The 15,234-nt window shown below is 33.5% G+C and overlaps 1 long non-coding RNA gene across 1 annotated transcript in view; it reads right to left on the bottom strand.

Moving 5' to 3' along the window:
- Positions 1-1,096: 1,096 nt before the first annotated feature.
- Positions 1,097-15,234, bottom strand: part of LOC117106828 — a 19,466-nt gene continuing 5,328 nt past the window's right edge. The window contains exons 2-4 of the long non-coding RNA XR_004445148.1: positions 3,511-3,646; positions 2,919-2,947; positions 1,097-1,150 (exon numbers count right to left, since the gene is read on the bottom strand). This is a non-coding gene — a long non-coding RNA (uncharacterized LOC117106828). The remainder of the gene's footprint in view (positions 1,151-2,918; positions 2,948-3,510; positions 3,647-15,234) is intronic.

Below are 15,234 nucleotides of genomic sequence, written 5' to 3'. Positions count from 1 at the left end.
TGTATGTATGTATATATATATATATATATATATATATATATGTATGTATATATATATATACGTGAGAGCAGCTTAGCTCAGTCGGCTAATCTGGCGGTAGCCATTGTGTGTGCGCTGAATCGTGGAAATATCTAGGTCCCCTGTTCAATTCCCATCGCTGCCCCTCCTTGTGTTTCAGCTTGAGGTCTGAAATACAAGTTACAACAGCGCACCGTCTTTCGGATGAGGCGTTTAAGCCGTTGGTCCCGTGTGCATTTATGGCCCATGTGCACGTTAAAGAACGCAGCACACTCTTCGGAAAAGAGTAGAAGAGTAGGGGATTGTCTCCCGGTGTACTGCCCATTCACCACCAAAAGGACCCCACTGGAAATAAGTCTTCTTCTAGAATTTTGTGGGCTATCCTTAATGTTTACACCGAATAAATCCAATCCAATCCAATCCAATACGCTTTAATTATGCCCATAACATTTTACTTTAGTTTCTTTTAGTGTGTTCATTGTAGCTCCACTGCTCATTTAAGTATCGGCGCATAGCTAGACAAACTAATGAAAAAATGCCTTAAAACCAATATCTAAATTCAACAAGCGTTTAAATTCGAGGTAATTAAAAGGACATTTAGCATTACTGAAGAATCCCTGAGTACATAAATGAGGTTTTAATTTAAATTCCCAAAACCCCCTTCCAAATTAAAGATGATAGTTGGTATGCTATGGGTATTCATTAGTAGGTAATAGATATATCGTCCCTCAGAGAGTAAAAGTATACTATTCAATTACTGTTTGAGACTGCGTGATTATAGTGAAATTGTATTGCACCCTTGGCAACAATTGTAAACTAATATTAATATTCATTATAGAAGCAATAGGTAACATATACGCCGATGACGATTCCCTTAAGATTCCTGAATTACTAAGTTTGGAGTTAATCAAAACTGAGTAATGGAGAATGAATCCAGACAATGGCAAGATTAATTTCATTAAAAACGCAATTAACTATTTCATCATTCGTTACTTTTATGAATTGTCTCCAAGTTAATTAGGCCTACTATCTGAAATATTGCACTATTGCTAGGGAACGAAAAGCAGAAACCACTTACCAAGGACACCGATAGATCGATGTAACTTGTGACGTCGTTGCTGTGACTTGATAGCTGCAATACAAATAACATTTATATAATATGAAGAATTAGTGTATGAAAATATATTGAGCTATCATTATTTGAATTATGTAGTGTCTCTACAGGTCGTCGACACAGGTTTTTCTACTGGTTGTAACACAGTGTTTGTCAAAAAATAGACTTTCACGAATAATAGCCTATTTTTTTAATTATTTTTTTAAACAAAAATGAGTTTACCTTTTAATAAACAACCGCTAACCAATACATTTAATCGTAGTATAATACAGTTTTTTTTTTTATTTCAACACAAAATTGGAAGCATGGCTGTATTATACTTTATTAACCTATCCAATATACGTAGTTGTCAGTTAAACAGGCCGAGTAAAAAATGTATAAACATTACTACAGACAGTTAGATTTTACAACATGTACAGAAATTATACAATAATTCAATTTCAACAACCTTAACAATTAATCTATATATGTCACAAAAAATATTTGTTTATAGCAATTTTTACCTGAGAAATTCCAATAAAAGAAAACAAAAGACCGCTGTAGAATAACAAAGATGATTAGATTATTTTAAGTATTTTGTATATGATTTGCAAACAACAACCTATCATACAGAGGCGATTCATCAAATCCATCAGATGACAAGAATGACTTAACCAATTAGTTAAAGTGTGTAAGCCGATATGTTCATACAGTAATCAGTGGAGTGGAGTTAAGATAACTTTCTTCTTCTAAAAGCTGGATATTCTTGTATCCCACTAAAGAGAGTCCTTGTTTGCAATGATCTATACATATAAACCACCAGATTAACCTCATACTAGGCTTACATTTTTGTCAACAACTGGTGCCATTGTTCTTTGACCAGAAGCCATCACTTAATAAAAGATCCTGACAAAACATTTGCAGAGGCTGTTTGGATCTTGAATATGACATAAATCCTTCATATCTCTATGAACATCTTCAATTATGCTAAGTACTCACGAAGAAGCTATCCTATTACAATTTCTATGTGAAGAAATGACCAGAGAAGAATAAATGACAGTGAAATTGAGAAAAGATCGCCTGAAAAGCACATCACTGTCGCCAAAATGTGATTGGACAGCGCCTCTCAGCATCAGTAACTGTTTACAAAACCAACTTAAGGAACAACTGTCAAGTAATGCTTGAAATGTCAAATATTAGGCTAGATTAATAAGGTCGAATGATTCGAGGAGAGAAGACAGTTGCTCTTTAGCTACATTTCGCAGATCTCCGCAGATATTCCTTTATTAACACATTCCCAAGTGCCTCACTTTCTCTTTTTTATTTGGATACGTAAATCTTTCGTTTTCTTCGACACATTTGAATAACAGGAGGGTCAAAACCTGTTGGCCAAAAGTTCAATATAATATGTGATCTAAATGTCCCACCTGTTCATTTTAAAATTCAGTAGCCAATTTGTAATAATGTAGGATCTGTCTATTTCTTGGTATTTATATGGTTATTTTGATTCAATGTTAGCCTTAGCTTTCATTGTCACATGTCATTGTAATTGTCATCGTCATCGTTGTTGCCTCCACCGTCGCTATCGTCGTCTTCATTATCATTATATGATCATTATTATTTATTTTCTATTTCAAATATTTTATTTTCAAAGCGACATCAAAATAACCACTAGTAGAGTGTTTACAGCACTTATGCCTACCAATAGACTCATTTATAACACCTATTTCGTACATATAAAAATCAGCTCATGTCGACATCATACAATATGCAGAAACAATGACCTTACTATCAATATGAGTCTTACCTGAGACAACGATTGTTGGCGATTGTCACCTGCATTAAGAGAAAAGTAATTTATTCAAATTTATTTAGTGATACTATAAGCTTGCTATAATATTTCATTTATTGTGAGGGCCAGAAACAAAGAGGGAACCACAGTACTGAGAATTTACATAAGTATAGTACTTTCATTTTTGACAATTAATAATTTATTTTCTACATCGGACGCAAGTCTGCCTTTTTATCTCAATTTATCATGTCTATATTAAATTATTAAAGCAAAAAAAATATACGGCGTACCGGTAATACATTCTTCATTTGAATTTTAACTTTCAGGTATTATTAATGTACTATGATCGGGCATATTCAATTGAAGAAATCGTAAATTGTCTTCTTCCGTATAAATCTTTAAAAGCATGAATGGTTTTCTAACAATAATGTGCAGACATATTCTTTTGTGATTCATTAATTGACGCAAACTGTTCATTCGTGTAGATCACGCGTACAAGAACATGAATAAACAAATCATGTTGTACATTTCACTGTTCCCTGATACCATAAACTAGATTAATTGAAATGTTATAAAAAAATTAACTAAACGTTCATTACGCACGTACCTTCTGTTTTTTGCTTTGTGGAATATGTAATTGACGTCACAATAGCTAAAACACAAAAGTGGATCCAGACAGTGTCCATAATGTTTATCGGATGTAGTCCATTCCTGGGGTTGAGTTTGTACCTTATCTGGGAATTCTGAAAATAAACACAATGACACTGATAATAGCATACCTAAAACAATAAAAGTATAATAATAATAATACTAAAACTAGTAATGGGGAAGTGGAGTGTCTTGTATTTTACAGGACACAACCAACAAGTTTTTAAGCTTGCCATATTAACCACTGTATGCAAACCCAAACGTTTACCGTTGGTTTGTTCTAGCCAGGGAACAGTGAAATTACACTGTAATTTCACTGTTCCCTGGATCTAGCATACTTTATTGAGTTTTTCTAAAGGTTTTTCCTATAGGTACTGTGCACAATTATTTCGTTCCACCATTAACTTAAGCAACCATCATAAGACTGACAGGTGTTTTTTTTTTCAAAAAGAAAACAAATTAGAACAAGAACAAGAATTAAGATGATATAGAGTTGTTATTATTTATGTTTTTGAATACGAACATTTGAAATTGGATCATCTACTGTGATACGGCGTTTTAAACAACTATGCCACTGTTGCTTAGTGTCGAATTCGAACGATTTAAAGTAATTCAATCCAGAATATCAGAAGTTATCTAGGCTTTGTTACATAATGGAAAATATAGTCATATATTATACATTTTCTTTCGAATTCCTAATAAGTTTCTATTATAATAAAAAAAAAGTACCTATTCCGAATCATTAAATGAATAATAAATTTTTATATAAACAAAATATGCCGTCGTATCAATTCCGAAAATGTACTAAAATCGCGTAGCGGTTATCAAAGTATTGATGCATCTATACTTTGCATTCCCGCTTGTTCATTAATATTAAATACCGCCGTACAAGAAACAGAGGCGCAATAAAAATGGTCTTCCATATATGGCTTGTTCTAATTATTATGTAACTTGAATTCTTGTCAGGTTTTGAAACCGTGTAGCACAATGTTCGTCTTAGGTTTCGAATATAAACTGAGGAGCCAGATTATTTTGACGTCCATTTGACGTGAATGTTGCTAATAAATCATGAATATATAAATGTGCATAATTCAGGCTTCGATAAGATATCATAGCAGAAGTATTACATACTTGATTCAGACCTTGTGTCTCCGCCGAATTCACTTCAGGTTTCTCATTTAAACATGTGACCTGTTTTATTTAAGTTTATATTTTAGGTCTTCATTTTTTCAGGAACAGCTAATTTAACTGTTCCCTGATTTTTAAATATATTTGTTGAATAGATTTCCTGTTAATACATCATTTTTTTTACTCATTGCCTCTGTCGACTAACAAACTGTATCCAAAATAACAAGAAGGGGGTTTTTAGGTATTTATTAGACCGGTAGTATATTTAAAAGCATAATGTGTGTAAAAAGTATTCTTCCGTAGGTCTATACCTAAAGAATAATAAATAAAGAAGCACATAGTGTAACAAAGAATGTGGGTAATTTTTGGTTAGTCGATATTCGTAGTCAAGTTACATGTCACGTTATGCAATCAGCACTTTCTATCAAACCAGGTGATCAAACCACAAATTTTAGTCAATGAAAACTAGACTAAATTATATTTTACTAATTTTTTAAGATATAGGCGAAGATTTACAATTTTAATTGGATTTGCCTAATCAGCCACTTTTCCCTTCGAAAAATAGCAACGAAACCCAGAAATTTGTGAATAATGCTTGTATTAGGGCCATTATTTTTTTCCTATGACATGACCCTCTTTGCAGCATACTGAACTTTCCCTCGTTCTATCCATTCCGACATATCAAAAAGTAGTAACTAGATGTTTTATTAACGTTATTAAATGAGTGGACAATATATATGCTTAATCTTCGCTAGTTAGTGCCTGAATTGAAGTTTACAATAGTAAGGATTAACAGTAAAATGACACATTTCACATCTAGATAGGGAGAAGATTAAAGAATAAGAGAAGTGTATTAGCTAAAAATTTAAGAAAGGAAAACCTGACCGAGTCCCACCACACGTTTGTTAAAATCCTTAATGAAAGTCTTTCTTAGTACAGTGTTTAGCCGATTTAATTATTGTAATGCTGGTCATGTTGCCTACAAATATTTTGTTGTAGCCTATGCATTTAGAAATCTATAGACTATAACAGAGATGGTTTTATGTTTCGCAGGAGATGTAGCATTGAATCGGATTATAACGCAAGCCTGAGGCAAATCGGCATTTCGCTAACCTATTCTAATTATAATTATTATGTTAATTATTTGAGTTACTACCACTGAATTCTACTATTATAGCAGAGATCAGTGGTTTTCCTCTGTGAATGGATGTAGCATTGGGGGATGAACTGAACGTATCGAGATAGGGTATTTTGAGTCGATTTAACGTGCTTAGATTTAATTATCCCTCGCTACTGGCACAAGATTATAGATAGGGCGAGGGGATTGTATATATCTTAACAATCAATTAAATCAATATGCTTATTATAACTATATTTTTCAAACCCTCCTTAACTCATTTACAAGAAAGAATACTTTAAGAGTGTCATCAGAGATACTCTAACATTTTGTTTAACATTAGCACAGCAAATTATTTAAATAGACAGTAAAAAGTGAGTTAACATCGGTGTTATGAAATCATTTAAAACAATCTTGAGTACTATATTTGAAAATACTTAAGTAAGGCCCTATAATACTGTTCTCTATTATTTGCAGTGCGTCAAGAACTAGTGTTGTTCCATGTACTGCACGAGAGGGTGCAAAAATCAGTTGCTTTTAATCGGATTTCAATTTAAAACGAAGCCCCAATGATTAGTTGGAAAGGCGACTGCATAGACAGCATGGTAGTTTCCGGGTTGAAATCCTGACTGGGGAAACTAACAGTATGGGGGCCTATTTATGTATGTATGTACACTGTAATACCTCCTCCATGGTAAATAGAGATGTTGTTCAAGTTTTTAGAGCTGACATTCACATTTATTCATTTTGAGTCACAAAATAGAGGTTATGTCGGCATTATCATCCAATTACCTAATTCTTTATTTTCAAAATTGCGTATTTATGGTTCTACAAACACGTTTGAATACACAACTGCAATGATAATAGCATTGTATTCAGAGTGCTTAATCTTCATGAAATGAAAGTGGATAGCCCTCTCCGGTATATCTTTGTTTTTCTCTGCATGTTACACGTCAAGAGTAAACCGCATTCTGGTTGCTTTACCGTTACGGAATGTAAGTAGTAGGCCTAAATGGTAAAGACGAGGAGTATATGAGTGTACAAAATCGTCTAAAATGATGTCAAACTGTCAGACTCTCGGATTTATACAAATATAAGCAGATACATAAATGAAACAATTACGTTGACATAATAATAATAGCCTAATAATAATGATAATAAATGTATTTTTATATAGCGCAGAATGCTATAAACCTCTATGAGCTTTACATTAAAAGGAAAAGCCGGAACAGAATTTAAAAGAAAGATGATTAAAACAGTCGTGAGCGAAGATCTTTTGCAATTAAAACAAAAAACATGTTAATTTTATGAATAATTTTTATTTATTTAATATAATATTAACGTTTAATTATTTAAATATCAACAAAGTTTTTATCTCAGTCTTAAAAGAAAAGATGATTAAAACAGTGAGAGAAATGTTTTTGCAATAAAAAAAAACAGGTTAATTTAAGGATTAACATTAATCCCTGTCTCTTATACACATCTAGATGTGTATAAGAGACAGATATATATCACTTCAAATGTTCTCGTGAAGTTTTATCTTGCTAAGAAATGAAAATGTAGGTACTGCAGTTAATCTTGTGTTCCATAAACGCAGATACTTTCTAAGGCGGCTGCCTGAAATTCGGTTAATGTTACACTGACTCACGAAAGCACACTTAATTAAATGTAAAACCCTACTAAATAGTAATAAATGAAATCCCAAAATTTGACATTCCTTGGCCTTGACAGTTGCAGAATGTTCAACAAGATGAAGTCGGCAACTTAACGGAAGACGAAGACAGTGAATGAGGAGCTCACGTTTAATCAAGTGAGTGCAATTCGTGCGATTCCCTGAAGCTATTCAAACGTGCTTTCACAATATTTAAAATTATTCCTTAAAACACTCCTTTTTCTGTACTAAATATAAGTAAAAAGCCCCGACGCGAGACAGCAACCTAGGCTAAATGTTTAAAGAGTACAGTGGACTTTATTACCTGATAATTCCTCAGTTATTGATTGCTTTCTATAAATAAAGGGTTCGCGAGCAATAGAGTTACAATCCAAAAACACCCTCAAAACATTGATTCTATCTCTGAAACAGTTACCGCATCTCAAACTCGTTAACAATTGTACAGTATTGCATTTTGTGTATGAAGTGCACGAACACTGTGTTGCATTCTGTGAAACTCGTGACCAGTGCGTCGTCAGCAATTAAAACCATCTTCATCACCACCACCGCCGCCGCCACCAGCACCAGCACCAGCACCAAGATCATCATCACCATCCTCGTAGTCGTCGTCGTAACCGTCGTCATCATCCATCATATCATCAGTATCATCATCATCACCACCACCACCACCATCACCACCACCATCATTATCGTCGCCGTTGTCCTCCTCCTCCTCCTCATCATCATCAGAGCATGCAACAATACAATTTTATATTGTACTTCTGTATGACTATGGCAATAAATTATCTGCACATGTATCCTTTTCTGTATCTGTATTACTATTATTATTATTATTATTATTATTATTATTATTATTATTATTATTATTATTATTATTATTATTATTATTATTATTATTATTATTATTATTATTGAACTGATGCAGATTCATCTATCCAGGTTGACTATTATAAATAGGCCTATAAATTAAATCTTTATGTCTCTGAATAAAGCAGAAAACAAAGGAACTTAAGTTTTATGCTTTCGACTATCACTGTAGTCTTGTTCACAATGACACACGATGGAAATTGCCTCTATATCAGGGCCAACAGACCAACGTTGAATGGAGATGGTGGAAGATATAATCTCCCAAACATATAGAACAACACCTTGAAGGCAGGAATGGAGGAGGAGGACCAGGACCTGGCCCACCGGCCTCACCGCTGACGTCACAATCCCTATGACGCAATTTCCATCGTGTGTCGTTGTGAACAAGACTACAGTGATAGTCGAAAGCTTAAAACGTAAGTTCCTTTGTTTTTTGCTTTATCCAGAGACATAAAGTTTTATTTTATATTATTATTATTATTATTATTATTATTATTATTATTATTATTATTATTATTATTATTATTATTATTATTAATCATTACTATTGTTATATTGTTATATCATTATCATTGGCCTATTAAGTATTATCAACACTTTTTAAAATTAAGCAACAAGAAAGCAATTACTGTATAGGCCTATAAGTTTACATATTCTTAACTTGCTTTGTCGATTAAAGAAGAACGTCTTCAGTCGTAGAAATTCCTTGTCAGTTTCAGTACGGCCAATGGTAATGAGAAAGCTAGATACGATCTGATGCGATAATTAGAGGCAAAAGTAAATTATATGGCAATTAAATCACCGGGTATTCACGCACTGACAACTTGACGCACACAAGGGACGTTGTAAATGACTACATCAGTAACATTTATAGCAAAATATGTTTTGGTAGGGAAACATTGATGGCAACTGTGCGTATAATAAGCAATTTACAACAAATATATCAATTTAATGAGTGATTTAATTATTTCATTAATAAATTATCTCTTCAACCGACTTATGGATGTATGCCAATCTTTAGTTTTACATCTATTCTGGGATTACACTATTTATCCATTCATATATCAACTTCCTACCAGCTCAACAATCATCATACAACATCAACCCATTTATTTATTCATCCATCCATCAATCCATTTATATTTATTCATTCGTCAATTTATAACCATTGTATTAATGTAACTACAATATTGATAAAAATCATAATCAGCGAATGATGGAAACCTTAACATATAGTAACCTAAAAGCCATTAATTTCTTACTTCTCACAAAACAGCTATAAATATGATAGTAATTTTAGAAACTGATAATTTTATTTTAATTCTGTGGGAGTAACATAGACGTAATTAATAAAGCCAGTTGATTTTTTTTATAGAATCGACGTAATAATGAAATCAAATGATTGGTACCTTAATTGTGGTCCTTGCTATAAAATAATTAATTAGATAATTATGTAGATTTTAGGTTTTTTTCTCATCAAAATTCGGAGCATGAATATTTTGACATCCGTAGAGTAGAAATAACTTTATCAAAGGGATTAGATATCCAGCCTCGTTCTGGTTTGCCATGTAGACATCAAAACAACATTCGATTGTTGTTGTTTTTTTACATAGACGAGTACAGTATATAGTCTTGAAATTATTCATGACATCCGGACACGTAAAATATATTAGTTGTACCAGAATTAGTCTGCTAATACCATAAGGTAGTAATGTGTAACAACATGCAATTTCGCATGTTACTACTTAATTCCCACTGTAGCAGCAGTTGACACATTATCCAGTCTGTATTCCACTTGCAAAATCCAATGGCTTTAAGCTAAACACCTTTACATCGCATCATATAATAACAAGTCTATGTTAGCTTAAAATTCTAAGAAATGATGAAGATGATATAACAATTATTATTATTATTATTATTATTATTATTATTATTATTATTATTATTATTATTGTAGTTCTTGATGCTATTGTTGTAGTATTCTAATGATGATGAAAATGATGATGATGATGATAATGATGATGATGGATGATGATGATGATGATGATGATAATGATGATAATGATGATGATGATGATGATGCAACTTTGGTAGCTGTCTCTCTAGAGAAGCATGTATGTACACACTTCTTCATTCACAGCCGTAACTCAGTCAGTTGGGTTTGCAGTTGTATATGGAAAGCCAAAAGGGCAACTTTCACACACAGTCGATTTTCAAGCACACTCGATTTTCAGTTTCAGTAAAACTTTGCTTTAGATGCCCCTGACTAAAATATGCTGTGTTGTAGCGGCTTACCGAATGCAAACCATGTCAATTTTAATGTTAAGGCAAACAAAAACGTTTCAAGGATAAAGATATTTCCCATACCAATTAACACTGTTGCTGTTTCATATCATTTTAGTAGTTTCAAAATAATTTTATATCATGAAAAATAATATAAACAACTGCTATCAAACCCTGTAGGCCCTACATAAAGGCGACACTAATTGTATAAGTCCATGATGCATGCATTGAAACATAAAAAAAACCCGATCTAAACTGCTTTTCTGACATTTCTTAAATTAGGCCTATAACCAAGCCTTTATTATTGAGAATATATCTATGCATATTTCATTTGAACTCAATCGTGATTAGAACAAACAACGACATGATAATGTAAATGAAATATCGCCAGCGTGGTAGATGATTTATTCGTCGAGTACTGCCACTGTTAGACTTAGTACGACATAACCTGGGCACAACAGTTATTTATAGCTAGCTACACAGATGAGCCAAGTAATTATAACGATATGTATGATGCTACGGCAGGCAAGATAAAGATCCACAACATGCTAGCGGAATGAATTATATAAGAAAGAAATGTGCCGTGGTTCTGATGGCTGACGTAACATAGATGTTATTTGGTATTAAGCTAGAATACGGGAGCTTGATAAATACTGTATTCTTCTAAATCATCATCATCATCATTATTTGATTGTGATTATTAGCGTTTAATAATAATTTAACATTTGAACATTCGAATCCGTGTACAGTATCTGTTTTGCAGACTATATTGCAATGCGTTAATATAATTATACTTACTCCTCCGCTCCATTCATTTCTCTACACAGTAAAATTGATTGATAGACCTATATTATATAGACATAATACCACTGTATCACACTTCATAATTCATTATTATCATTTATTAATAAGAATGGTTTTGTAACACTGATCTAACAATGATTTAACACACTTACACTAATCCAACTCTCATTTAGGACAATTATAACACTGATTTCGCAATATTCAATAAAGTTTCATTTCAAAATGTGCAAATAGAACGACCAAGACCGATTGATGATAAATTCGCACTTGTGTTGGCCGCGCTGCAATGCTTCCGAATTAAACACGGCAGCCATTTTCTCTATGATTGATGTGATACTCACTAATACAAATATCGATACGTCATTGCGAGTCAACTCTGCTTCATAAAATACCAGAACCTTTAATTAGGCTTGCAATCGTGTCGTGGAGAGGGGTTTCACACTACGCTACTGAAATGCTACTGTTATGTGTTACAATCAGTTACACTTCAACGCCGTGTTTCACAGAATTGTCAAATAAATATATTAAAAAATACACAGACGCTCTTGTCGACATTGATTTTTGGCACAAATTAAATTTAACATGTTTATTGAGTTCTTCAAGGAATCATTTACTGGCGCATTAGATCGGGGGAGTTAATATTAACCACAATCTGACTACATCATGCGTAAAAACGTTAGAAAACACTGGCGATTTGCACTGTGTATACAGTTAAATATTGGTATTCAAATGGCGATATTTTAGAGATATATCGACTACATCTCATTAGTTCAGATGCTAAAAAATATTACAGGATATAATTTAAACACAACAATTAATCATAAGTCAGAATATATAATGCAGTTATATAATATTGTGTCAGTAGCCTACAAAAGGGTAAACAGAATGAAACAAATATCTCACATTTTGATTTAAAGAAACAGTTGAAGGTTCATGCACGCATAAACTAGATTTTTGTTTGTAGGCACGTATGGACATATTACATGAGCCAGACTCATTGAATGTACTAATACAGCATTTCAAGCGAAGCCACTTCAGTGATAAATAATGCAGTGGTTCCAACATATTCATGTTTGTATACAAGTGAATGCACTGTAGGCTACTATAGCTGCAATTTGCAAAGTACGTATACTTGTCCAAGAAAAGCAGATGAATCAGAGAATTTTTAAAAATCCTACTACAACTTACTAATGCAAAAACCATGTTTCTTCTTCACTCTTTTTTTTCTTAACTTTCAGAAGCTTAAACACCTCGTACTGAATATCCATGTTTACTAGGCCTGATCAAGTCAAGATAGGCTCTGTTCAACTGACGTGCGTATGGTATTGTCTTTTTAAAGTATTAAAGAAGCACTGTCATGCACCGTCCTCATTAAAAAAAAAACTGGTGAAGTACTATATATTGTATCTTATGCCTACCAAACTACGTACCGGTATGCTGTGTTATAATACTATAATATATATACGATCTGCTTAATATAATTATAATAATGTAATTATAGCTATTAGAGCATTAAAACGTTCTGAAAACGTACTTTTGAACAAAACCAATAAAGAACAGTTATTAGGAACTCATTTTGCAGTACCGGTATCGATTTTAATTACTTTCCTTTCTGAAGACGTCTGCAAGCTTTCCAACATTAATCACCCGAGGCCGGAGGCTGAGACATGTAAGAAAACAACGAATGTTGAGCAATGCACATTCGTCCGGGATTGTATCGATATAGATTGGTAATAAAAATAATTTCCAGGTTTTACTATTCCTATGGCTTATGCTAGTGAAACAATGAAGATGCTAATGCTAGAATGCTCTGACCTGTAAAAAGTATTATTTATTAATTTATTTTATAATATATATATGCATATACGGTATTCAATCGTGGAAGAATGCTAAAGGCGCTTTTTCACTTGGTCATTGGATACAGAATCAATCCTACACAACGTGCAACAAATATTGTTATCGAATAACTTCATTTGTACCAGAGCTCCACGTGCATGCCTCAACCTCTGATACCATACACAAATCGGATATCACGTACCATATGGTCCGCCTGAACCAGACTGCATTAATAACATTGGGGAAGAAAATGAAGAACATCAAAGGAAGATTAGGACGTATGATTAAGACGCAACCGTAACACAGTGAACTGCCCTACGATGACCTCCTACACCAACCCACAGAATGAGTGAGACCGGGCGGACGTTCTGCTGCGCAAAATCGCAGAGCGCACTCGTGACGTAGGCATTGGATAGGCCTACATGCCAATGTCATTCAGCCAGAGAAATGACATTGCCCGAGAACGGATTGAAAGCTACTGGTGAGAAATAACCATTATTTGTTGGCTTAACATGAATGAAATTCGATATGATAAGTATTCATATAATGAATGTCTATAATATAGGATTCTATCCGCTTGAACATCTAAGGGCGGGAATTATAATTATATAAGTCATTAGACCTAACTCAAAACAGCATCCAGACCTTCAGCTTTGTCATAAAGGTTATAATATCTGGTTGTATTTTGGTTGTTTTAAAACATTAGAGTTTTTTGTCTAAAGATAAGATAAAATTTATTGTCCTTGATGCTTAAACAACAGTACATAAATACTCGGTATAACAAATATAAAACACAAGGAAGTAGTTTCACTTAAAAAAATAAATAATGAAAGTGATGAGGGTAGTCAAGTCTTATTGAACGTTCATGCTTCAAACGTAATGTGATAGCACAGAAAGAATTGCTAGAATGGGCAATTGTTGCTCGTAGAGAAACCAGTATCGTATTTAGAAGTCTTAAAATGGGGGTGCGGTGAGAGGGCGCGAATGTGAAGTGGGGTGGGGGTGGGGGCTCGATGATTATTTATCGCAAAATAAGGTGATTTTTAACTACTTGACAGTGATTTTTTTGGGAGTGGGGGTAACTGGGGAAGCGCACCCCCTACATACGCCACTGAGAGAAACTATAGCATGAGGAATAAAATGGGAATAAACAAGTCACTTATTAGGCTTACTTGAAAATAAACATAAAACCGTGATGGTGATGAAAGATGGAGACGGCGACGAATACAACAACGACGGGGAAGATGAAGATTATGAAAATAATAGTCCAGCAAACTTTGGTTGGTTGCATTTTTTTTTCCTTTTTTGCTATATTAAAAAAAAAAATAGATATGATGTAGAATAAACATCTAAAAAACAAAAAAGTATGTGCAACATTTTTTTTTTATACGTAAGGGGGATTGCCAGCAGTTTTAAAATGGCCGCCATTTTTTCCTAAAATTGTAAAGTCTTCTCGGTACGAAGAAAGTATCTGCTAAAGATGCCTCAATTTTACGATGGAAAAGATTCAAAACTCTGCCAAACAATCAAGGTGTCGCCTACTACAGGAGCCTTATATCAGCATATATTGCGTGCACATCTGCAGGTCAATGTGGAGCCAGGATACTGTTATTCATCCAGAAATCCCTGATCCATGCAAACTGGGCTGGTTTATGGAAGATGGTAAATTGAGACCTGTCTTGTCAGAAAAGCAGGCTGCCCCTGATGTTGAGCTTATCAGATGTACCTGTTCAATAAGTACATGTTCACGTGTAGGAGAAATAATCTTCAGTGTACTGAGATGTGTAACTGCGAAGCGGAAGGGAGTTCCTGCAACAACTTTCCATTTTGTCTAGTGTTTCAGTGACAGTGATGAAGAAAGTGATACTGAACATTAGTATATTATAAAATCACTGATGTAGGTAAATATAAGTAAATCACAGTATGTAATATGGTTACAAAATACAAACACACACACACACACCCACACATTATAT

This window comes from Anneissia japonica, unplaced genomic scaffold, assembly GCF_011630105.1.
Source record: "Anneissia japonica isolate Jap-2015-1 unplaced genomic scaffold, ASM1163010v1 scaffold1165_len1893470_cov193, whole genome shotgun sequence".
Taxonomy (NCBI): domain Eukaryota; kingdom Metazoa; phylum Echinodermata; class Crinoidea; order Comatulida; family Comatulidae; genus Anneissia; species Anneissia japonica.
Note: the sequence above shows the minus strand (reverse complement) of the source record. Positions and strands in the feature narration are given on the sequence as shown.